Source organism: Pogona vitticeps, chromosome 3 (genome assembly GCF_051106095.1).
Source record: "Pogona vitticeps strain Pit_001003342236 chromosome 3, PviZW2.1, whole genome shotgun sequence".
NCBI lineage: Eukaryota > Metazoa > Chordata > Lepidosauria > Squamata > Agamidae > Pogona > Pogona vitticeps.
The window spans coordinates 29,833,681-29,857,459 of NC_135785.1; the positions used below are offsets into that span (position 1 = coordinate 29,833,681).

A 23,779-nucleotide genomic window follows, 5' to 3' on the forward strand; every position below is an offset into this window, starting at 1 on the left:
ATTAAGTTGTGAGCCGCCCAGAGTAGACTATGTCTAGATGGGCGGCATATAAATGCAATAAATAAATAAATAAATAAATAAATAAATAAATAAATAAATAAATAAACAAACAAACAAACAAACAAACAAACAAACAAACAAACAAACAAACAAACAAAGAAAGCATGATAGTGGCTCAGTGATGCTCTGGGACTGACTGCTTTGAATCCTCTCTGGTACTGGAAACCTGCAGCATGTGGAAGGCAAGACGGATTCACTGAAGTATCAGGAAAACATAGGAGAAAATGTCATGCAGTCTGTGAAGACGCTGAAGCTTGGGGGTCATTGGACCTTCCAACAGGACAGGTTTAATATAATCAGATTTTCTTTAACAAAGCTATTAATGAATTTATTTCATATAGAGTAGGTCCCCCATATCTGCTGGAGATTGGTTCCAAGTTCCACCGTGGATATTGCAAACCACAAATAATAGCAAACTAGGTAGGTAGGTAGGTAGGTAGGTAGGTAGGTAGGTAGGTAGGTAGGTAGGTAGGTAGGTAGGTAGGTAGGTAGGTAGGTAGGTAGGTAGGTACAGTTTCTGTTGTCACATGGCCAGCGTGACTAGGGAATGCCGTTTTACCTTCCCACCGAGATGGTACCTACTTATCTACTCGCATTTACATGCTTTCGAACTGCTAGATTGGCAAGGAGCTGGGACAAAGTGACGGGAGCTCACTCCATCGCGTGGATTCGATCTTACAACTGCTGGTCTTCTGACCCTGCAGCACAGACTTCTGTGGTTTAGCCCACAGCAGAAACAGATATTTTTTCACATGCATTTCCAGAACTGGCGACAAGAGACCAGTATTCTTCACTAACACATACTCATAGCATGGTATCTTGCTCACACTAGTGTCCGGTTCTGGTAATACCTGTGGAAATAGGTGGCGGGCTTTTTTTAAAAATATTTTTTCTTTATTTTTAAAATATTTTAAATATTTTCAGATCATGGAAATGAAACCACAGATACAGACCCATGGATACCGTCTTTTATCTATAGACAGCATTGGTGGGGGGATACCACAAGACTGGATTACCTCTCCCCCATATCCTAAACAGAAAAGTCTGCATCCCACTATTAATAAACCAAAATTTTCTCTGCAACAGGAGGTGAAGAGTGCAGATGTGATGGCAGTAATTCTGGGACCACAATGGAACCCTTCTTCTTAAGCCAGTATCTGTACTGTTTCATATATCTAATGACAATTTCACAATGGAATACAACAAATAATACATTGAAAACAACAACACACTGACATGCAAATATTTTTGTGTCTTGTGATCACTAATTTCTATTCAGCACAGTGGAATTTAACATAGTTATGATGTGATTTAATTGTCCCATTACTTTAAAACAGGACTTCTTTACAACTCATCTGCTGGGGGTAAAAAAAACTAAAATCCAGTCTATTAGCATGACAAAAATGGCCAGCCAGGCCTAGAACTCCTGTAAAGTTTAAATTACCTTAGTCAACTCTAGGATAGGATGTGTGTCTGTAAAAAATGAATTACTTAAAGATCACAAAGAAAAGCATCTTTGCAGAATCATTACAGATTGGCTAATTACCTGCAAAATGCAAGGGATGGGTTTGGCACTGTTGAAATTTGTTAATGTATTGACCTAAAATGCTTTTGGCATTCTTTAAATGCGCAGCAGGAAAATCAGTGTGGAACTGGGGCTTGTTGTTAATAAAACTTGAAAAGAGCAGCTTACGTTCTTTGATGAACTATAAATGGCTTACAACACTGCTCAGGTCTACTGCACAATTTTAGAGGAGGAGAACATATGGAAAGAAACAAGAAAATGCATGTTCCTCAAATTATTAATTAGAGATGAGCTGTAAAGATTTGAAACTTGATCTAATTTATAGATTTCAAAGAATAACAACAGAAGGTAACTGTGGTAACTGTACTTTCTCCCCTAGTAAATTAAGTGGATCACTGATTTTAAGACGCCAATGGTTTAGAAACAAAAAATTGCTTTTTTAAGATTTATTTCCTCAACAGCTAGAGAATGTGGAGTTTCCATGGTGCTTCAACAATTGCTGGGGGTAATTCCGCCCATGCTGGATAGCTCAGTGGTTTGGGTATCTGGCTAGGGAGCCAGAGGTTGGATGTTTGAATCCTAGGTGTGTGTGTGTGGAAGCATGCCTGTGTGGCTTCTACAAGCTGCACAGTCCCAGGGCACCCCCAGAAGCAGGAAATGGTAAATCACTTCTGAGTATTCTCTACCTAGAACACCTTGAAAGAGATTGCTGTTAATTCGGAATTGAAAGCACTGACATGACTATTATTAATTTAGGCTATCTAGGGAGGCTCCAGTACTTTGGCCATCTCATGAGAAGAGAAGACTCCTTGGAAAAGACCCTGATGTTAGGAAAGTGTGACGGCAAGAGGAGAAGGGGACGACCGAGGATGAGATGGCTGGACAGTGTCTGCGAAGCAACCAACATGAAATTGACAGAACTCCGGGAGGCAGTGGAAGATAGGAGGGCCTGGCATGCTCTGGTCCATGGGGTCACAAAGAATCGGACACGACTAAACAACTAAACGAATGAACGAAGGGAGAAGGGAGAACCTGAGGCCCTTCAGATGCTGTTGGACTCCAACTCTCATCAGTCTCAGCCAGCAATGGTCAAGGATATTGCATCACAGAATTTGTAAACTGAGAATGACTATAACTGCACTGATTCTCTGTCTTGCAACATGCATCAATCTGTGTGCTAATGAAGCTGTGCACATATGAGAAGAATGGGCAGATGGTAGTGTTTGACCAAATTGTTTCTTCCATCTTTTTTTTTAAAAAAGTTTTTGCTTACCATCTGTTGACTAGAACCCTGTTGCATTTAATGCACCTGTAGCTTTAGATGTGAAACAAGATGACAATGGAGAGGGCTTCAGTGTCCTGCTGCCTGTACGACATGCCATGGAAAAAGGCATTTGAACAGAACTCTTTCAACAGCTGCAACTGCTTCCATTTTTGCACTTCCACACACAGTAAATGGAGGAGGAGCCTGACCATGTTATTAAAGTTAAATGGAAGGGGCATTAAAATAACAAGGAGAAAATCTGGCTAGAATTTTTTTCTCCCAATAGGCAACCCAATATAGCTCATAACATTAATTAAAAAAACAGCTGAAACTAAAAGCGCAAAGGAACAAATAGCTACTTAAATATGCTCAAAACCTCTGTTCTGTTATGTGCTGTCAAGCTGGAACCCACTTATAGTGACCCTAATAGGGCTTTCAAAGTAAGTGAGATATTTAAGGAGTAGTTTTAGAGTCCACGCCCCAATGGCCAAGCAGGGATTTGAATTGAAGTCTACTGAGAATTACTTTGTCACTCTGTTCACTACACCACACTGGATAATGCTCAAATACACTTAATGTGCATGGAGGGGTAGCCCCCCACCTTAAAATAAGAAGTCTTCATGTTCATTCCCCTCAGAAACAAAATGTGGCACCCTGGCATTAATTATAATAGACATAACCACAAAATGAATATAGTAACCTAAAAATTAATCACTTAAAAACTCATTTAGCACTCTAAACCTACAGCTAGTTACTTAGGAATAAGGGTTTTGAATAGTGTGAGATGTACTTCCAAATATGCATAGCCACTGAGCTACATACATATTCTCTCTCCTTTGGCTCTATAGTTACGTTTACATCTTTCTTCCCATTATGTTAAAATAAATTCTACTCATTTGCACTGGAAAAAATAGCCAACTCGGTCTAGAAGCCCTGTAAAATCTTAGCTAGTTACAGACTCCCAAAGAACTGCCTCTCACCAACCTAAGAAATGCTGCAGATTGGCTAATTGTCCATACAAAGCAAGGAATTGGTTTGACACTGTTAAAATGTGTTAATATCCACCTAAAGTGCTTTTGGCATGTTTTGAATGTGCAGTAGGGATATCAGCGTGGAATCAGAACGTGTTGTTAAGAAAACTTGAAAAGTGCAGGTTTTAAAAGGGACAATGTTCTTGCAATGCACTCAAGATTTTGTTTGTCTTCCTTTACTTCTACACATTGAACTGTTGTTTTAACAATCTTCCACCCGTAGTAAAATGGCCTCGACGCACTACAGTAATACTATAGATATGCTTTTCACAATTCTATACTGGTATCTGACAATTAAACTCTAAGTCAAACTGATCATTATTTCTGTTATTATCTAAACCAGGATGTTTGCTCCTGCATATTTGCCAAGATGTTAGTCCCATTGTGGTCTTGAGTAAATATGAAAAGGATGGAAGGAGAAGGTTGAAAAAATGAGAAAATTTGAAGAGGTTATTGAAAAAAGACTGAAAAGAAAGAAAGAAAGAAAACTGTAAGCAAAATATATACATTTTTAATACAGGCTGGTCTGGATACACAAGGGTTAAAAGATCAGTGGCAAGAAGATGAAATTATAGGAGATGACTGGAGTAAAATGTGGAACAAAAGTATGATGAAGAATATGCCCGTAAGGGTTAAAGAAATTGTTATAAGGTAGACTAGAGATGGTATTTAATAGCAGTGGAGATGAATATATTGAATAAGAATCTATCATCTTTTTGTTGGAAGTGTAAAAAAAGGAGGATGTACTTACACATGTGGTGGTTATGTGAAATAAGGAGGAAAGAATGGATGCAAGATTTAAAAAAAATTAGGGAAATAACTGGATCAAACTGAGCATTAGTTCTGTTATAATCTAAATCAGCATGTTTGTTTCTGCATATTTGCTGAGATGTTAGTCCCACTGTGGTCAATGGAACCTAGTTGTAGGTAAATGTGAAAACATCCCATTGCTAGTTCCCAGTAGAGTACAGTAGATCCATTGATTCAATTACTGATTGGTGAATCAACCTCATCACCAGTTTTAGTTTCACTCATTCAATGGGTTTATTTAATTGGAGCTGCCCACAAGATTCAAGCCCAAGTTACCAGTAAGGTGTGATCAAATCAAATAAGATTGAACCTTGCTGGATGAGATAAAGCCTGAAAAATCTCTAGATGCAAAAATGGCTAAACTGAGGCTGCCGTGCTTTGGACACATCATTAGAAGATAAGACTCACTGGAAGAGACTATAAGGCTAGGGAAGTTGAAGGTAAGAGGAAGATGAAATATGATTCAATAAAGGAAGCCATAGTCTTGAGTTTGCAAGAACAGAGGAGGGCTGTTAAGGACAGGACCTTATTGAGAGTCACTAATTCATAGGATTGTCATAAGTCAGACATGACTTGCTAGCCAGAACCAACAAGAATGTGTTTCACTTTATAATTCAATTCCAGGTTAAAAAAAAATGCTTGGATTGAAGCTAGAGTGAAATCCAATGCCATGTGAGAGAGACTCATCGCAAAGTATTCTTTTAAAATAGAGGGCACCATTGCTTTCTGACAAGCCACTTTGCTTACATAGAACTTCCCTCTCCCCCCCCCCCCAACACAATTCCTAGTTCCTCACCCCCTCCCTCTGCCAGCTTTACTTCTCACATTAGTATTCAAATATCTAAATTGGCATCTGAAAGAGTCAAATCATTGCGGGCCACTTGTTCTATGCCTAACAAAACCATTCCTTGACATTTCAAAAGATGCTTTGCTAACACACTTCCAAAGGTTTGGTGGGGGGGGCGGGGAGGAAGAAGAAGTGGGGGAAACAGATTCTGTGAACAGAGGCTAAACACAGCTGAACAAAAAGCATTTGTGTTTGTAAGAAAAGAAGTATTTTCACTCCATATCTAGGGTATGTTAATTGAAAATCTGGAATCAGACTGATTTCCTGTTGCGTACTAAAATGGATTGCTATATGTAACAAGGCTCTTCAATCTGACTACGCTGTAACTTTCCTTCCCTTCCATTTCCACTGTCATCTATTCATATCTGCTGGGTGATATTTAGGTCTGCATTTAATGGATTAGAGTCCACATTGATCTCAGTTGGAAAAAATGAGCCGCTGAGGCTGATCGCCCAGTGTTATTGCCAGAGCCCACTCCTTTGCTACTAAAGTCAGCTTCTATTGAAGTCTCTCCCAAACAGTCATCTGTATAAACAATGATATGTGATTCTAAACTTTGAACACATTTTTTGACCAGCTGTACTAACCATTTTTTATGTAAGTTTTATTTAAGGGCAATACTCCCATGCCGTGAAGTCAGACAATGCAGAGATTAAACCCAAATTTTGAAAGCCATTGCAGGGGCTGGGCAGCTCATTTGATTAGACACCAGCCATTCTCCATGGGATAAGGCAACCAATATCCAGGAGGCAAGGGGAGAGACAAAGAGGTACAAAATTAAAGGAGTTAGGGGCTCTCGGCTTACACTTTAAGATGGTGGATATGGATAACAATTTAAAGACATTTGTCTGTTGCTCATAAAATCCATGCTGTGTGTTTATTTTTCAGTGGGAAGATCTGGAAAGAACTCAGCTACGGTGTTTGTCAGTCCTACAAACATTTACCTAGCAGTGATATCGATAGAACTTCATGATATTACATTTGAGTAGGTATGCATAGACTATAAATGAAGGATCATACCCTCCTTATGCGCCTTCTTGGCTTTTAAGATCTTCTGGGGAGGCTCTTCTCTTGGTTCCACCATTTCCCCAAACTTGTTTGGTGAGTATACAAGAATGGGCCTTCTCATTGGTTGCTGAAGGGGACTGGAATGCACTGTCCTGAAAATCCAGGTTGGCCTCCCTCCCTCTTGTCCTTCCATTGGCAGGCAAAGACCTTCCTCTTTAGGCAGGCTTTTAAGCAGTAAGTTGTCTCAGGTATGCTTGTTTTGAACTTACAGATTTTTAAATGTTTTTAAATTGTTACAAACTTGGTTATTTTTTGAAGTCTCATTGTGTATTTAATTGTTTTTTAAGTGTGATATTTATCCAGAGTTTTTAAATCTATTGTTTTATCAGCTCTGAGCAATCTTGGGTCCCCTATGGAGAGAAAGGTGCCACAGAAATAAAATAAAATAAAAGAAACTGGTAGAACGTGTGCAAAAGACATATTGTCGAATCAAACAAAGCGAAAGCTTGTAGTGTGGTAGGCATAAATCAATAATGTGATGAATATTTGGATGATGAAACATCCTTTGTTAGTAACTGATTAAACTCAGAATTTACTAAAAACTTAATTAAGAATCTTGTGCAGATCCCTACAAATTCTCACAGAATGAATATTTCCAGAATTTCCTGAGGAAAGGGAATTAACTTTACAACCAAGTAAATCTTAAGTGTAACTATGCTCTCATTTGAAAGAACCTTTGTGAACTGTATTAGAGAGATGGCACATGGGAGTGTAGCTGCAGGACCTTTTTCACAGTGGGAATGATGAAATCTGTCAGATCACCAAAATAACCAAGGGATTGCCCTTGCTCTGGCAAGCTAATAAGGTGATAATGAGATTTTGTAGATTGTCATAGAGGAAGTCAGAGAAGGAGGAAAGCAGAGGCAAAAACCTTGTTCTTCACTGATAGGAACTCTGCTTTACATTCTGTTTAAATGGCAACATATCTTTGCAAAATTGGCGTTGTTTCTAATTAAAAGCTAAAGTTTGCTTAATGAGATAGCTGACTATCTTTTGTTAAAGCTCAGTTAGCATTCAATCTGTGGAATCAAATGGATGCGCCATTGCAACACTGAGGATTTGCATACTTCATTGTCCAGTGTACATGCATACACATTACAGTAAATAGGATCTTAGCACTGATCTTCAGCGTGATATCCTTCCACTTAAGGATCTTTTCTAGTTCTTTCATAACTGTCCTTCTGAGTCTGAGCCTTCTTATTATTTCTTGACTTCAGTCTCCATTTTGATTGGTGATCAAAACTAAGGGATAGAAAATATTCAACAACATCTTATAGAGTATTAGAACAAATAAGGTACAAATAAGTCCAACTGATAAATTCTCAGTTTGGTTCATTTATAATGCATATCCTGGACCAGGGATTGGGAACAGATGATCTTCCAGATGGTTTTTGACTGCATCTCCCATTATTTCTCAACATTGACTATGCTGGCGATAGTCACAGTCCAGCCTCATATGGTCTGTCCATTTTCATAGAGCAGCATCAGACACATGCCAATTTGCCTTAATTTTATTCCATCAAAAATGAAATTATGATACCTCTCTGAACAACCTGACCTTGGCTGATTCCAGAAGGTAACCAGTGTCACACCTTGTTAATCAGATCACCAGGGATCCCCAAAAAGTGACTGGGAAATTGTGGAGAACTGTTGTTGACAATACTTGCTTAGCTATATCACTAGTTTGACTTAATATAAGCCAGTGTCCTCAACTTCTAATGTAAGTAAAGGGAGATACAACTATCTGATTTCCTGTCCATTTGTCTTATCTGATTGCCATGGAGAATACAAGTTGGATATATTTTATGATAGGGGCACCTCCTTAGCGACATTGCATGAAATGTACCAGTATTTTGCACAGAGGTCACTATAAATCCATCAGACATCTCGCCCTTCAATTCAATGGGGACTTGTACAGGCACCAGCCTGTGACCTAGAGGTCTAAGGTTTTATACACCAATAATGTTCCCCTGAGCCATCTAGTTCACCTGGCGTGACGTGCTTTGATGAATTAGGTGAGTCAGAAAGGAATGAAAAGCTGAAACACCAAGTCACTCATAATGGAACACAGTTTTATGGATCATATTTTTCATTCACAAATTTTAGTATTGTTTTCTTTCAAACTGGTTGAAAATATTGACCAGTATTTTAAAAATTCACCTTCATGTAGCTCCTGATAGGAAAGTATTCTGTGGACACTAATGCAAAAGGCAATGTTGTTAAAGCATATTATCTTCTTTCTGGATTGTGAGAAACGTCTTTTGAACATATAAAAAACTGCAAGTGAGAAAAGAGAGCTGCATAATGTGGAGACTTAAAACATTTTCCCCTGTTGGAAAGATTAAAAGCTGATCAGATATTGGCACATGCATAATTGCAGTAGGTATTTAATTAAAATGTGGGATATTTGACCAATTTTTGCATTAGCTGCTCACACAAGCCAATGTTTTTAAGCTGATGCACTGAATTTGATTTACATGAGTTCAAAGGAGTTGGATCTAGCCAGTAATCTGAAACATGTTATCCTACCTCTTTTTGAATTGCTTAGCAATGACTGCAATGCATGCATAAATTCTATAAAATAAGCTTTTATTCCCCAATAAGATAGCTGTGCTAGTCTGTTGGAATGACAGGAACTGCCTCGACACTGAAAACAAATACTGTACACACATGTATTCCTGGCTTTTGCCTTATTAACTAGATAGCTACCCATTTATCCAGACTTTACTCTTGTCCATTTCTACAAATACAGTTGCAGTTCCCTCCCAAGCCTTGCCTGCCCTGCCTCTGTGACATCACAAGGATCCATCCAGTACTATCGAAAGGACCACCCATGTGACATCAGAAAACCTTGGTCTCTGGTTTTGGCTCTGACTCTCAAGAAATGGAATGCTCCTGATTTAGGGTGTGATTACACTGCCAATTTGAACCACTGTTGATTCAGGTTAAGAAAAAATAAAGTTAATTTATGATAACGTGTCTCCAATGATATAAATGGAAGCACATTTTTTTGTTTTCCTGGGAAGTGATTTGGGGGTTGGAGACTGGAAGGCGAGGCAAAATAGTGACCCTAACAGGGTTTTGAAGGTAAGTGAGATATTTAAGGAGTGGCTTTACCAGCTCCACTCCCTGAGTCAATTTCCATGTCTAAGTGGGAATTCTGTTCTTGAGAGTCCTAGTTCATCAGTATATCCATTACACCACACTGGGAACGTCATTAAGCACCACAAATTATAAAATCATTCTTGCACATGGGAATAACAAAATTGTATTGGTAATATGAGACAAAGGTCATTGAAGAAGGATCTGAATCCAAGTCTCATATGCTCCAGTTCATGTTGTATAGTACACTTCAGTCCCAAAGTATAGAAACAGCCTCATTGTTTTACTACCAATATGATCAATACTAGTCGACAAAAAAAATAAGATGACCAAGTTTCATTAATGTAATATAGTACCACATCCTGTCAGGGCAGTCATCCTTTTGACCTCATACTTTTCTATTTATGTACAAAAAGACTACATGCTTCTAGGGACAAGAGTTGTACCATCAAAAATTATCTTGTTATTTGGCAATCACTGTTAGGCATGCACCAACATTCTTCACAATACTCCCAAAGTAGCCTAAACTATATTCTAATTAAAAAGAAAGTTCACTTATCATTCTGAGGTGTGAAAGTTAAAAGCTGAGCATGGATATTTTAAACATTTTTCTTTCTTTTCTTAAAAAGAAAAGTTGTCAGTATTAGGCAAAGGAATGTCCTTTTAAATATGGAAATATCATCATAGATGCTAGAGCTTCCCCTAATGTGGTTGCCACCAGATACCTTAAGACTATATGTTCCTTCATGCCTCATGGGGAATTGTAGTTAAGGTGCACCTGATGAGGTGAAAGCTTCTTCACAGAATCTGTTCACTTACGTTGGACATATGCTGGATTCTTCACTGAATGAACAGCTGTTCCACAGTAGGAGTCTTGATTAAGTGGTCGTAAGACCAGATGGGCGGGGTACAAATGAATGAATGAATGAATGAATGAATGAATGAATGAATGAATGAACGAACGAATAAATAAATAAATAAATAAATAAATAAATAAATAAATAAATAAATAAATAAATAAATAAATAAATAAATAAATAAAGGTTGCATATGCCCCCATCCTTCCTATATAAAAATAGGTAAAATACTGTGTACTTGGAGATCCCCTCTTCTCACACTAAGGATCATTGTGTAAAATGCTTCTCTGAATTTGTCTCCCTATACTTCTGCAACAGTTTGTTGGCTCATCTTTGCCTGATAAGTGAGATAATACAAAAATAAATGCTTATAAATGTCAATTAATTATTTTATTTTAATGGGTGGGAGTTGGTCTTGGGAAGATGTTATGCACTTTTAGAACCACCTTTTTGCTCATTTCTGTAAAGCACACATCATCAAGAAATGTGATACAGGTCACCTTTTTGCATAAAGTAGGAAAGGTAGTAGCGCTGGGTGGGTTGCTGGGTCTTTATGATTAGCTATCTTTCCATGCTTCTTCTGCCTGTTTCTCTGTGTTTTGCTTGGTTTCACAAAGTAGCTATGGACTGGCTTTGCGTAAAGCATAAAAGGAAAAAAAGGAGAGATTGTTTTATCACTCTTGTGCTAAAGATAAGAATCCTGTCTCTATGTGGTGAGACAGCATGTCTTAGCCAAAACTGAGACAATCGGCTTATCTACACTGGCTCACTGGAATAGGCTAGACCAGGTTGAACAAGGTCACTAGAGGTTGTGGAAAGGTCCCATATGCCATTTGTTGCGATCCTTGCATCCAAATGGCATATGCTTCTCAAGTGACTCTATTTGGTCTGGCTCCTTCAGCTGTCCATTTCCCAGATCATGAAGTGGGTTAAGAAGAAAGCTACTTCAGGTTATTGGCAAATTAAACACTTCCTCTGTGCTGTGGAAGGAAGAAGAATTTAATTTTTGTTTTAGACTCTATTAGGCCAACAGAGATGTATAAAAAAAGGTAAAAAAAAGTTCCTCCCAGTAGCAAGAGGAGACAGAAGAATGCAACAAGGGGGATATTTCCCTTTTCTTTTTCACGACTTGCTCTAAAGGTCAGGTCAAATCTACTGACAATGTGACTTTTAAGGCAAGTTACAAAATGGAGGGGGGAAAAGATCCTCTTTGTTGTCCTGTCCTATCTCCCCCCACTTTGGGAAGGTTTCTATTTTTTCTAATTTTTTTAATAAGTGGTGCAGCGCATCTGTGCTGCTTTAAGAGATAATTAAAAATATAATTTCCTCTGCCCTTCCATGGAACAGAGGAAATATTTCATTTGCCAATAACTTGAAGTGATTATCTTCTTAAGTCATTTCAGAATTTGGGAAATTCAAAGAGGAAGGTTCACTTTGATTTATTTCCAATGATTACACACACTGGAAATGAACCAAAATGGAGCAAACCTACCCATAGCAAAAAAAAAAAAGGTAAAATTTCTTCTGACAGGGACCTAGAGAGGTGCAAGTAGGAATACTCCAGCAACATGCTGATTCATTTCAGTGGTTATAGTGATGATCATGGGGAAAAGAGCAAACCAGCTCATCTCTGTAGTGGACCAAACAGTGGGCTAAATGCCTGTATCATCATTACTGTTGTTAAGATTGTTATACCTCTTCTTGTTCATTTTTTTAAAAAAACACTGTAGTTTATAATAGTATAAAGTGGAATTCCCGTATGTTACCAACAATTCAATCTGAACCTCAGTTTCCATATCCCTGCATCTGCAGTACAGTGGCAAAATTTAGCTCCTAAACTGTGTCCAAGCTGTGTCGGAATCTCAAAACAAGACCCCTAGATGCCCCAAAGAGAAACAGCAGAACAATCCTGACAAACACAGATCTTTGAAAACTGCTCCTTCAATTTACTGTCCTTAAGGTATGCACTGTGGATTTGTTATAATGGCTTCAGCAAAATTACTGAATAATATCTGGTTCCTCTTAATGGTCTTTGTGACCCACATACATCAGGTTATCCTGTGATGGAGGACAGCCTATTCAGAAACATCCAGAATACAGCACCAGTTCTGCATCTCTCATGATTCCCTTGGATTCCTGTTGTCCACCATAGCAGCAATGTAGATGAAATTAGTGAGTGACAATGGATTGCTCACTTGATACCTTATAATACTAAAACCAACAAGAGCATCGCTATCATCTAGAATGGGATGCAGATGGCAGTACAAGCTTTCCTGTTGGAAATGGCAGGGTAGTAAACAAATAAAGGTAAACTGGCATATTCTTAAGAGGTGATCCCTGACATGGGGTCTACATTTTGGGGCCATGTTCACAGCAGACAGAGTGGGCATGTCAGCCTTGTGTGTCAAGAAATCTGTCTGGCGCTCGTCAGGCACTGTTACTTGATCACAGCTGGATGAAAATGCACACTCAGGGCAAATCTGTAAACACCAAACTAATCTGCATGGGAAAAGTTATTCTCATCTCCTTTGACAGAAAAACGCCTCCAGGACACATTTTCTAGCAGTTACAGTTGCTCTAGCTGGTTGCAGACACTGTCAGATGTCGACACAACACCATTAGAGGTTGTCAAAAACATACCATCTTTTGGGGTGGGTGTGGGGAACAGCCATTATTAGGTTGGCTTCATACTAGATTTTGAGAAAGGATTAAAAACACACAGAGAGAGCAGCAGAACTGAAGGGAATGTTTTTTCCCCCCAGAGGTTGGAAATGTTATATTTCCCCCTACAACTTCCATAATTTTTAAACAACATGAAAAGTGCACAAATTATGTTACTTCACACATGGATGAGACTTATTGGCTAAAATCCCATTGCTTGGTGTACTAACTTGCAGTAGAATAGACCCAGTGAATTAGTGATGATTTGATGAGTCCTCTATACATTCCATTGATTCAAATGCCCCTACTCTAGTTGCAGTTTATCATACTAAAGTAAGTTGCAAACAGAGTAGGCCAACTTGAATTAGGGAGACCTGTGGAGGAACTGATTCATCAAATCACCAATTATTCAATGGGTTTATTTCAGTGTGCTTTACTACACTAAGCACAGGATTTCAGCTGCTGCTAAATAAATTGATGTTGCCACATTAAATAGGCATGATTTTGGATGACTCCTATCCATACAGCTGTCTCTGTCTATGTTAATCAAATTTAGGTTCCACTAAAATCTGCAGAACAAGATGTTGATGATTAAATCCCAAGGAATTCAGTTGGGATCACAAGTTTAATCAAAATGCAACGCATAGTAGTTTCAATATAGTTAAGAAGTTTCTCAGGCAACCTTCCTTAACTTGGTGCCTCAAGATGTGTTGGGTTACAGCAGCCGTAATACCCATCCAGCATAGCATCTATGGGAGACTGGACTGGATAACAAGACAGAGAGTGGAATAGAATTGGGCCTGAGTTACCACTTCTGAAGCCCTCTATAGCTACATCAGGGCTATCCAACATAAGTTGTGAGGGTCATCGTAAGTTGAAATTAACTTGATGGCGCATAATGCATACTTTGACCAAGGATGCTGGTCCATGCAGAGAAAAGAGGAGAGGGCTTCTCTGTCAGCTGGCATTTGTAGGTACTAGCTGACAGATGGTAAATTTCTGTCCATCCGTTTCCCCACGTGGATAAAGGGGAAGAGAAGCAAAGTGCTCCCAAACAATATTATTTATTTATTTATTTATTTATTTATTTATTACATTTATACCCCACCTATCTGGTCATATTGACCACTCTAGGCGGCTTACAACACACAAAGGAAACAAATATATAAAAACAATATCTAAAGAAAAGGAAGTTTGTAGATAATTAAAAATTTGATAAGATGGAGAAAGACCCAGCCAAGGCTTGCAAATATTAGCTGATAGCATGGCCAATTTTATTCCTTCTCTCTTTTCCTCCCAGAACAGAAGCAGGAAGAGGAGTAAAGCACTGTCATCAGGAGTTTACAAAAAATGCCCCAGCATACAACCAACTTTACTGCAGTATTTTCGTACACAGGAAAGGAAGAAGTAAGAAGTCATGAAGATAATCTCCACTGGTTGTTCTGGGTTTTTCGGGCTCTTTGGCCGTGTTCTGAAGGTTGTTCTTCCTGACGTTTCGCCAGTCTCTGTGGCCGGCTGTCCTCTGAAGATGCCGGCCACAGAGACTGACGAAACGTCAGGAAGAACAACCTTCAGAACACAGCCAAAGAGCCCAAAAAACCCAGAAAAACCATTAGATCCCGGCCGTGAAAGCCTTTGCAAATATAACCTCCACTCTCTCTAATCAGTAATTGGAAATAGTAAGGAACCCCATCATGCAAGCCTTCATGGGTAGGGCCTGGGGAACATGACCAGATTAACCAGATTAGCAACTTTTATAGGCCAGATCTGGGCTGCAAATGGGAAGGTCTCCTCCATTGCAATAGATTTTATGAACAATCTTTTGACCATGATGTAGTGACAAAACAATTCAGCCCAGTTTTTAAGACTTCAAAATCAGGATATGTCACATTTGGCTATTTCCTCTCCCATTCTTGTTTCCTCAAGATTAGACTCTGTATAATCTCTTATTTCTAAGCCATTAGTTGTGACCCTTTCTCCTTGAGTTCATTAGGCAGTTGAAACCAGAGATCCTTAGATTAAGAAGCAAGTCTTTAAAGAACCTGAAAAATCCAGGATTCCCTTAGATTGTTATTCCCTTACAAGCACTTTTCAAGTAAGTGTTGAATTGTTGGGGGGTGGGGATGTGACAATTAAAGTTCAGAGTTAGGTTCCTTTCATTCTTCCCCTTCAGATTAAAAGTTACATTTTTACAGTAACTGAATAATTGCAGTAATTGAATATAATCCATTTAAAGGCATAACAGTTAGCATGCTTGACATTTCCTGAAAAGTCCTCTGTATTCAGTAGACAAAGGGTGAAAGCGGCTAAGTATGTTTTCACAGAAGGAAAAGAAAAGGCTTTTTAGTGTCAGCAATTGCAGTGTGTTTGACAAATGTCAAATTGGGGAAAAACAACAAACTGGGCCTTTAAGCCGTATTATTTACTATATTGCTTCAAAAGAATATAAATTACAGCAGTGTATGCAACAGAAGAAGAATTCAGAGCACATTAGCTAGAAAAGTACTTGATACAAGAGTATACAGTTAGTTCAAAAATACAGCACCTCTTCCACAAAAGTGGAGATCCAAGGGGTTGTACCTGGTACCTTCAAGCAAAGCATGCATTTTTCTCTTCAACTATAGATGATTTTTTCCTAAATACAGCTATAGTTGTATACAGAATCATTTTTGCTCTCTCCCACCTCAAGACATTCACATTTCACAAGTTTCTCTCTTCTTAATTTGTGAATTTCAGTTAATTCTTCAAACAAGGATCTAGAATCAAAGTCTTCCATTACTTGCACAGGTCAAATTCAAGAGGTACAAATATTCCCACCATGGGGAGGATCACAGAAGAGCAATGCAAACAATTCAGTTAAATCCCAAATTGAATCATTTTGTTCAGACCAGTGTAAATGTGATCTGAATTGCTTCGGATTTATTAGGATTAGAGATGGGGATGTTCGTATGTGGTAAGGGTAGTAGCCCAATATACTAAGGAGGTTAACATTTGTACAGACACTCAATCTTCCGCAACTCAGTGCCCTCCAGATGCACTGTATTGCAGTTCTTAGCACTCAAAATGATGGTTGGAACTGCCCTGCAGTCTAGAGACACATATCATCTGAAGGACAACTGCAGTCTTTTGATCCACATATTAGTCTGTATAGTTTAAATCTGAAGAATGCTCTTAAAGGGAACCATTATGTGGAATTAGCAAATATATTATGAGTTGTCAGAATTATCAGAAGCTTGGGTCAAGGTGGTTCTGAACAGGTGGAGAACCTCAAAGAGTGGAGGCCGTCTCCTGCAGACTAAAAACACCACCAAAAGTGCTTTGTGCTTTAATTATTATTTCATAAGGATTCAATGTATACTACATAGTGAAATAAATAATAATGTTGATTGAAAGAATAGTGATATCGCACAAAACTCAAGAAATAATGGGGGAGAAGTTTGAGATCCCCAATTTTTCTTCCACTGGCGAAACAAGATTTCCCAGCTAGTTACAACTGGGAGCAGGGAGTAAAGATAATGATGTATAAAGAGTTTTCTCTTGCACTGCTTTTAGGAAGAGTGTGGAAAGACAAATTGTCAGTTATATTTATTTGTTTTAATTATAGGCTACCTTTCTCCCGATAAGGGGAACAAAGTCAGCTAGCTTTTAAAAACTGTTTTACCGATTGTTGCAGTAAATTAAATTCCTTTGTTTATTGTGATCTTAAAGGTTTTATCATTTTCATGTTTTCACGTTTCTATGATATTCGTTAGTCTCCATTTTTAGTGGAATGCAATTTTTCAGTTGGAAACGCAGGTTAAAAATCTAATAAACAAATTTCTTCATATTGTAATCCCTAATGTAGCTTTTATGCATTTTGGTATAGCTCCATTTAATTCCACTCCTTGGTTCCTAATTTATGTACTCTGGTACAATAAAAGCCCAGATGAACTGCATTCACTTGCAGATTGCTTTATTCTAAAATGTCGTTCTGTTTTGCTTTCCCAAATAAAAGGATGCCAGCAGACCTGTTCCTTGTACAACCAGGATTTGTGAGCTGTCAATCCTAGATGTTTATGCTTGTGCAGCAGTTACTCCTTGCATGGCTGAGCTGGTTTAATCCAAAACTAGCATGTCTCCACCAATGAGTGACTGGCCTAGAGGCATAAGGGGACAGGACAGTACTTTCAAAATTAATTTACTTAAGTGATGCGGCTGGTCTTTCTAGAATGGTCACCTCTGTGGGACACTGGTTTTGTAAGCTAAATGCACATTTCTGAGTGTATCAGAATCACTATTGCCTCAAGCTCTAAAGGATGACATTCATACAATTTTCACAGTGTAATGATTGCTCATCAGCTGTGCATTTGGAGAGCATGGGCTTCCTTAGTATATTGGGCTACTACCCTTACCATGAAGGCAAAAGTAGTAAAACATCCTTGGAATAAAAATGCTTCTGTCTTTGGGAGTATAATGTGTTGGGATGGCTCACCAGGATGCTAGATTTTTCAGTTTCTTGATTTTATTGCAGACCAATCATAAGCAAAACAATTCTTGTGAAAAGGAAACTCAGATTGTGAGTGCCATAAGGATGCTTTTTTAAGCAACACAGAGTAGCTGTTTTAATTACTTTGAGGAATGGGAATGCAAAGAGTTATATTTAGAAACTAACAAGAGATCATCAAACTGCTGGATGGGAATTTGAGACACATCAGCTGAAATCCTGTTGCATAGCTCAGTTAGTCACACTAGAATAGGCCCATTGAATCAGTGGGGATTTGGTGAGTCATCTCCTCTCTACTCTCCAGTGATTCAAATGGGCCTGCCCTAGTGCAATTTATTATGCTAAGCAATAAGATTTTAGTCACTGGGTGACTTCTAAAAAGCAACTTCCTAAGTAACTGTGACATGTGCATGGTTAAAACTGGATTGGAAGTATGTAAAATTAGCAACACATCTCAAAATTTCCAACAGTGTATAAACGAAGTGACATACATTCCTACTCTCATTTGGGAGATTTGCAAATTTAGAAGGTGGTAGTGAAACAGTTACATATTCATCAGGTGTCAGGGAAGCACAAGTTAGAAACTGGTATCTTCTTCTTCCCCCTTCATTGATTGCTGCCTTGTTGTGGCGAAGGGGCTTGAGTAATTCACAGAAGATATGGGTTATGCTGTGCAGGGACACCCAAGAGGGACAGGTCATAGTGGAGAGTTCTGACTAAACGGGATCCACCGGGAGCAGGAACTGGCAAGCCACTCCAGTATCTTTGCCAAGAAAACTCCATGGACAGAAACAAAAGGCTAATACATATGATGCTGGAAGATGAGCCCCACAGGTTGGAAGGTGTCCAATATGCTACTGAGGAAGAGAGGAGGACAAGTACAAGTACCTCCAGAGCTAATGAAGTGGTTGGGCCAAAACCGAAAGGATGCTCATCTGCGGACATACCTGGAAGTGAAAGGGAAGTCCGATGCTGCAAAGAAAAATACTGCATAGGAACCTGGGATGTAAGATCTATGAACCTTGAGAAGCTGGAGGTGGTCAAACAGGAGATGGCAAGAATCAACATTGACATCCTGGGCATCAGTAAACTAAAATAGACGGGAATGGGCGAATTAAATTCAGATGGTTATCATGTCTACTATTGTGGGCAAGAATCCTGTAGAAGAAATGGAGTAACCCTCATAGTCAACAAAAGAGTGGGAAAAGCTGTACTGGGATACAATCTCAAAAATGATAGAATGATGTCAATACGAACCCAAGGCAGACCTTTCAACATCACAGTAATGCAGGTTTATGCACTAACCACCAATGCTGAAGAGACTGAAATTGACCAATTCTATGAAGACTTACAACACCTTCTAGAACTGACACCAAAGAAAGATGTTCTTCTCATTGTAGGGGATTGGAAGACTAAAGTCCTAAGTAACTAAGGAGATAAAAGGAACAACAGGTATGTTTGGCCTTGGAGTTCAAAATGAAGCAGAGCAAAGGCTAATAGAGTTCTGTCAAGAGAACAAGATGGTCATCACAAACACGCTTTTCCAACAACACAAGAGGCGACTCTATACATGGACATCACCAGATAGGCAATACCAAAATCAGATTGATTATGTTCTCTGCAGTCAGAGGTGGATAAGCTCTATACAGTCAGCAAAAACAAGACTGGAGCTGATTGTGGCTCTGATCATCAGCTTCACTCAAGCTTAAACTGAAGAAAGTAGGAAAAACCACTGGGCTAGTACGGTATAATCTAAACCAAGTCCCTTATGAATACACAGTGGAAGTGAAGAACAGATTTAAGGAAATAGATTTGGGGAACAGAGTGGCTGAAGAACTATGGATGGAATCTTGTAACATTGTACAGGAGGCAACAACAAAAACCATTCCAAAGAAAAAGAAATGCAAGAAAGCAAAGTGGCTGTCCAACGAGGCCTTACAAATAGCAGAGAAGGGAAGGGAAACAAAATGCAAGGACGATAGGGAAAGTTACAGAAAATTGAATGCAGACTTTCAAAGAATAGCAAGGTGAGACCAGAGGACCTTCTTAAATGAACAGTGCAAAGCAACAGAGGAAAATAATAGAAAGGGAAAAAACAGAGATCTGTTCAAGAAAACTGGAGATATTAAAGGAACATTTTGTGCAAAGATGGACATGATAAAGGACAAAAATAGCAGGGACCTCACTGAAGCAGAAGTCATCAAGAAGAGGTGGCAGGAATATACCAGAGGAATTATACCAGAAAGATTTGGATGTCCCAGACAACCCAGACAATGTAGTTGCTGACCTTGAGCCAGACAACCTGGAGAGTGAAGTCAAGTGAGCCTTAGAAAGCTTGTCTTACAAGGTGATGGCATTCCAGTGGAACTATTTGAAATCTTATAAGATGATGCTGTTAAGGTGCTACACTCAATATGCCAGCAACTTTGGAAAACTCATCAGTGGCCAGAGGATTGGAAAAGATCAGTCTACATCCCAATCACAAAGAAGGACAGTGCCAAAGAATGCTGCAACAACTATACAATTGCACTCATTTCACACACTAGCAAGGTTATGTTCAAAATCCTACAAAGTAGGCTTCAGCAGTATGTGGACCGAGAACATCCAGAAGTACAAGCTGGATTTCGACGGGGCAGAGTAACTAGAAACCAAATTGCTAACGTGCACTGGATCATGGAGAAACCCAGAGAGTTCCAGAAAAATATCTACTTCTGCTCCACTACTATACAAAAGCCTTTGACTGTGTGGACCACAGTAAACTATGGCAAGTCTTTAAAGAAATGGGAGTGCCTGACCGCCTTATCTATCTCCTGAGAAACCTATACGTTGGACAGGAAGCAACAGTTAGAACTGGATATGGAACAACTGATTGGCTCAGAATTGGGAAAGGAATATGACAAGGCTGTATATTGTCCCCCAGCTTATTTAACTTATATTCAGAATACATCATGCGAAAGGCTGGACTGGAGGAATCCCAAGCCGAAATTAAGACTGCTGGAAGAAATATCAACAACCTCCGATATGCAGATGATACCACTCTGATGGCAGAAAATGAGGAGGAATTAAAGAACCTCTTAATGAGGGTGAAAGAGGAGAGTGCAAAAAACAGTTTGAAGCTCAACATCAAAAAAAAGCGGTGATGGCCGCTGGTCCCATCACCTCCTGGGAAATAGAAGGGGAAGATATGGAGGCAGTGACAGATTTTACTTTCTTGGGCTCCATGATCACTGCAGATGGTGACAGCAGCCACGAAATTAAAAGACGCCTGCTTCTTGGGAGGAAAGCTATGACAAACCTAGACAGCATCTTAAAAGCAGAAGCATCATCTTGCCGAGAAAGGTCCACAGAGTCAAAGCTATGTTTTTTTCCAGTAGCAATGTATGGAAGTGAGAGCTGGACCATAAAGAAAGGTGACCTCTGAAGAATTGATGCTTTTGAATTGTGGTTCTGGAGGAGAATATTGAGAGTCCCCTGGACTGCAGGAGATCAAACATATCCATTCTAAAGGAAATCAACCCTGAGTGCTCACTGGAAGAACAGATCCTGAAGCTGAGGCTCCAATACTTTGGCCATTTCATGAGAAGATAAGACTCCCTGAAAAAGACCCTGATGTTGGGAAAGTGTGAGGGCAAGAGGAGAAGGGGACGGCAGAGGACGAGATGGTTAGATAGTGTCATCCAAGTGACTAACATGAATTAGACCAAACTCTGGGAGGCAGTGGAAGACAGGAGGGCCTGGTGTGCTGTGGTCCATGGGGTAACAAAAAGTCAGACACGACTTAACGACTAAACAACAACAAATCTTCTTCTTCATTCATTTAAAATGTTATACAAAAGTGTTTACACTTTAGAAAAACATCTGCCTTGAATTCCTACTCAGTACCACTTTACTTTGCAATATTACTGACAGAGTCACCTCATTTATCCCATTGCCTATGGTCTAAGTGTAAGTAATTTGCCATCCGATAACAATGGCTCAGTTTTGCTAAATGGTACAGAGAATAGCAATTACACTTAAAAAGGCGCTGGTGCACTGTATGTCAGCAAAAAAGCACCTACAAAGACATAATTGCAATGCAATTGCTCACAAATTCATGAAGTAAACATACATTATTAGAAGCCACTCATCTGTTCAATTTAGGTGACATTACCAGGAGCATATTGCATACATAGAAAGCAATTTGTGACTAGTTACTGTAATAATTTGAAGAAGAATTTAAATTAAACATGGTAGAGAAGTATCTGTGTTTTTCAGACCCCTTAGGTGCATATAAGCAGGCAAACTGTCTATGGCCAAATGTGCAAAAGTGGACCAGCTCAGGAGTATTTGTATGATTTCATGGTGTTTGAGGGTGGATCAAGGTGCCATTGCTTACTCCCTCAGTGGAGTTGCACCACAGATCCTTCATATCCAGCTTGGCATTTGTAAGATCGAAAATGGTCAGCAGTTTGAACTGTGAAAAGGAGAAGTTGCGGGTAAAAGAATAAGCTGAGCTACTGGTATCAAAGGAGAAGATGAGTGACAAATGAACCCCGCATTGGTTGAAATGTATTTAATAAGTCACAGCTGGAGTAGACCTATTGAATTCGTGGAGATTTGGTAAGTCAACTCTTTTGTAACTTCCATTGATTCAGTGGGTCTAGTCTAATCGCAATTTATGACTGGATTTGAGTCAATAAATCCCAAGACCACTTTGGGGCTCTCCAGCCACCGAGCTACTGCAAGGGCTCAGACTGAGGTCTCTGAGCAGTATACATCCCTTTGCCAGCCTGTAAGAAGAAAATACTTGGATGCTGTTAAGAATCAGACATCCTTTTTTTTTTTTTGCATTCTAAAATAGCCTTCTTTTCTTTGTGCAGTCTCTCAGCTTAGTTTACTAAACTTTACTGAAATATTATTACAGTGTGAGGATTGAGTGTGTGTCTGTGTGTGATTGTGGAAGAATGATTGTATGGATTTTGAGTGCATAGGACACACAATGAGGGTTCTGTGTAGCTTCTCTTGTTGTATTATATGGAGTATATAAAGTATACAGAGTGGTTCCACCCTGATCGGGATGGTCTTTATTTTGGTAGGTATATACTCATATTCTCATAGACCATTTCACAACTCATGAGAGCAAATACATCCTTACTGTACAAAGTCCTTTATTTGAAGAGGTATCAGATGGCTAGAGATCCAGTCATACTAGAAGCAAGAAGAGGACTATTTATGCCAATCTCTCCTTCCCTCTATAGTCCTCTGTGCATGGACTAAACACATGAGTTCAAAAATGCTAAGGGAGGTTAGATATTCAGCACATATTCTTTTACAGTTTCCTATAAATTACAGAGCTTAGAAAGTTACTTTAAAAGCTATCTGATTGCAGTTACATTTTGAAAGTCCCAGAAAGAAGTTCATTATAATCCTAGTTAAAATTAACATTGTCCTAGTTAAAATTAATGTTTTTCTAGTTCTTGATAGTAACTAATTTTTTCCCTCTTTTAAAAACCTCTCAGTGGTAGAGGCAGCAGGCACACAATAGTTCTTTCCTGTTGTGGTCAGTATCACCTGAACATAACAGTGCAAGCCAACAGCATGAGCAATAACAGGAGCTAGCCCGTAAACTACTGTATGTGATATTCTTAGCCCTTGGACATAAGGAGTTACAAGTAACACATTTACTTACCTTTTAGGTTACAAAGTTAAATCTCAAAAGAAGAGTAATGAGCAGATTTGAATTTCCTCTGTGAGATTGACTGGTAACATTTTCTGATTACTTTGGGAACTTGTTTTTAAGGGCATTAAAAACATTTTAGAGGAAATCTCTGGTTTTTAAAAATGCTTTATGACTTTGTCTTATCATTCCTAGATTTAAAAGAGGAAAGGGGTAATAGAAAGTAAAAGTAATGAATAGGAGAACAAATAAAGCCATGAGTAACTTTTTCAGTACTGTAATGAGTAGTGACAACAGACAAGTTTTCAAACATTCTGGCTGAAATCCAGTAGTAAGTCACAACTAGAACAGGCCCAGGGAATGAGTGGGGATGTGATGAGCCAACACCTATGTAAATTCCATTGGTTAAGTAGGC

General features: G+C 38.9%; 1 long non-coding RNA gene across 1 annotated transcript in view; it reads right to left on the reverse strand.

Moving 5' to 3' along the window:
• The window catches only part of LOC144587805 (uncharacterized), a 476,988-nt gene that overhangs the window by 890 nt on the left and 452,319 nt on the right, over window positions 1-23,779 (reverse strand). The window lies entirely within an intron of this gene.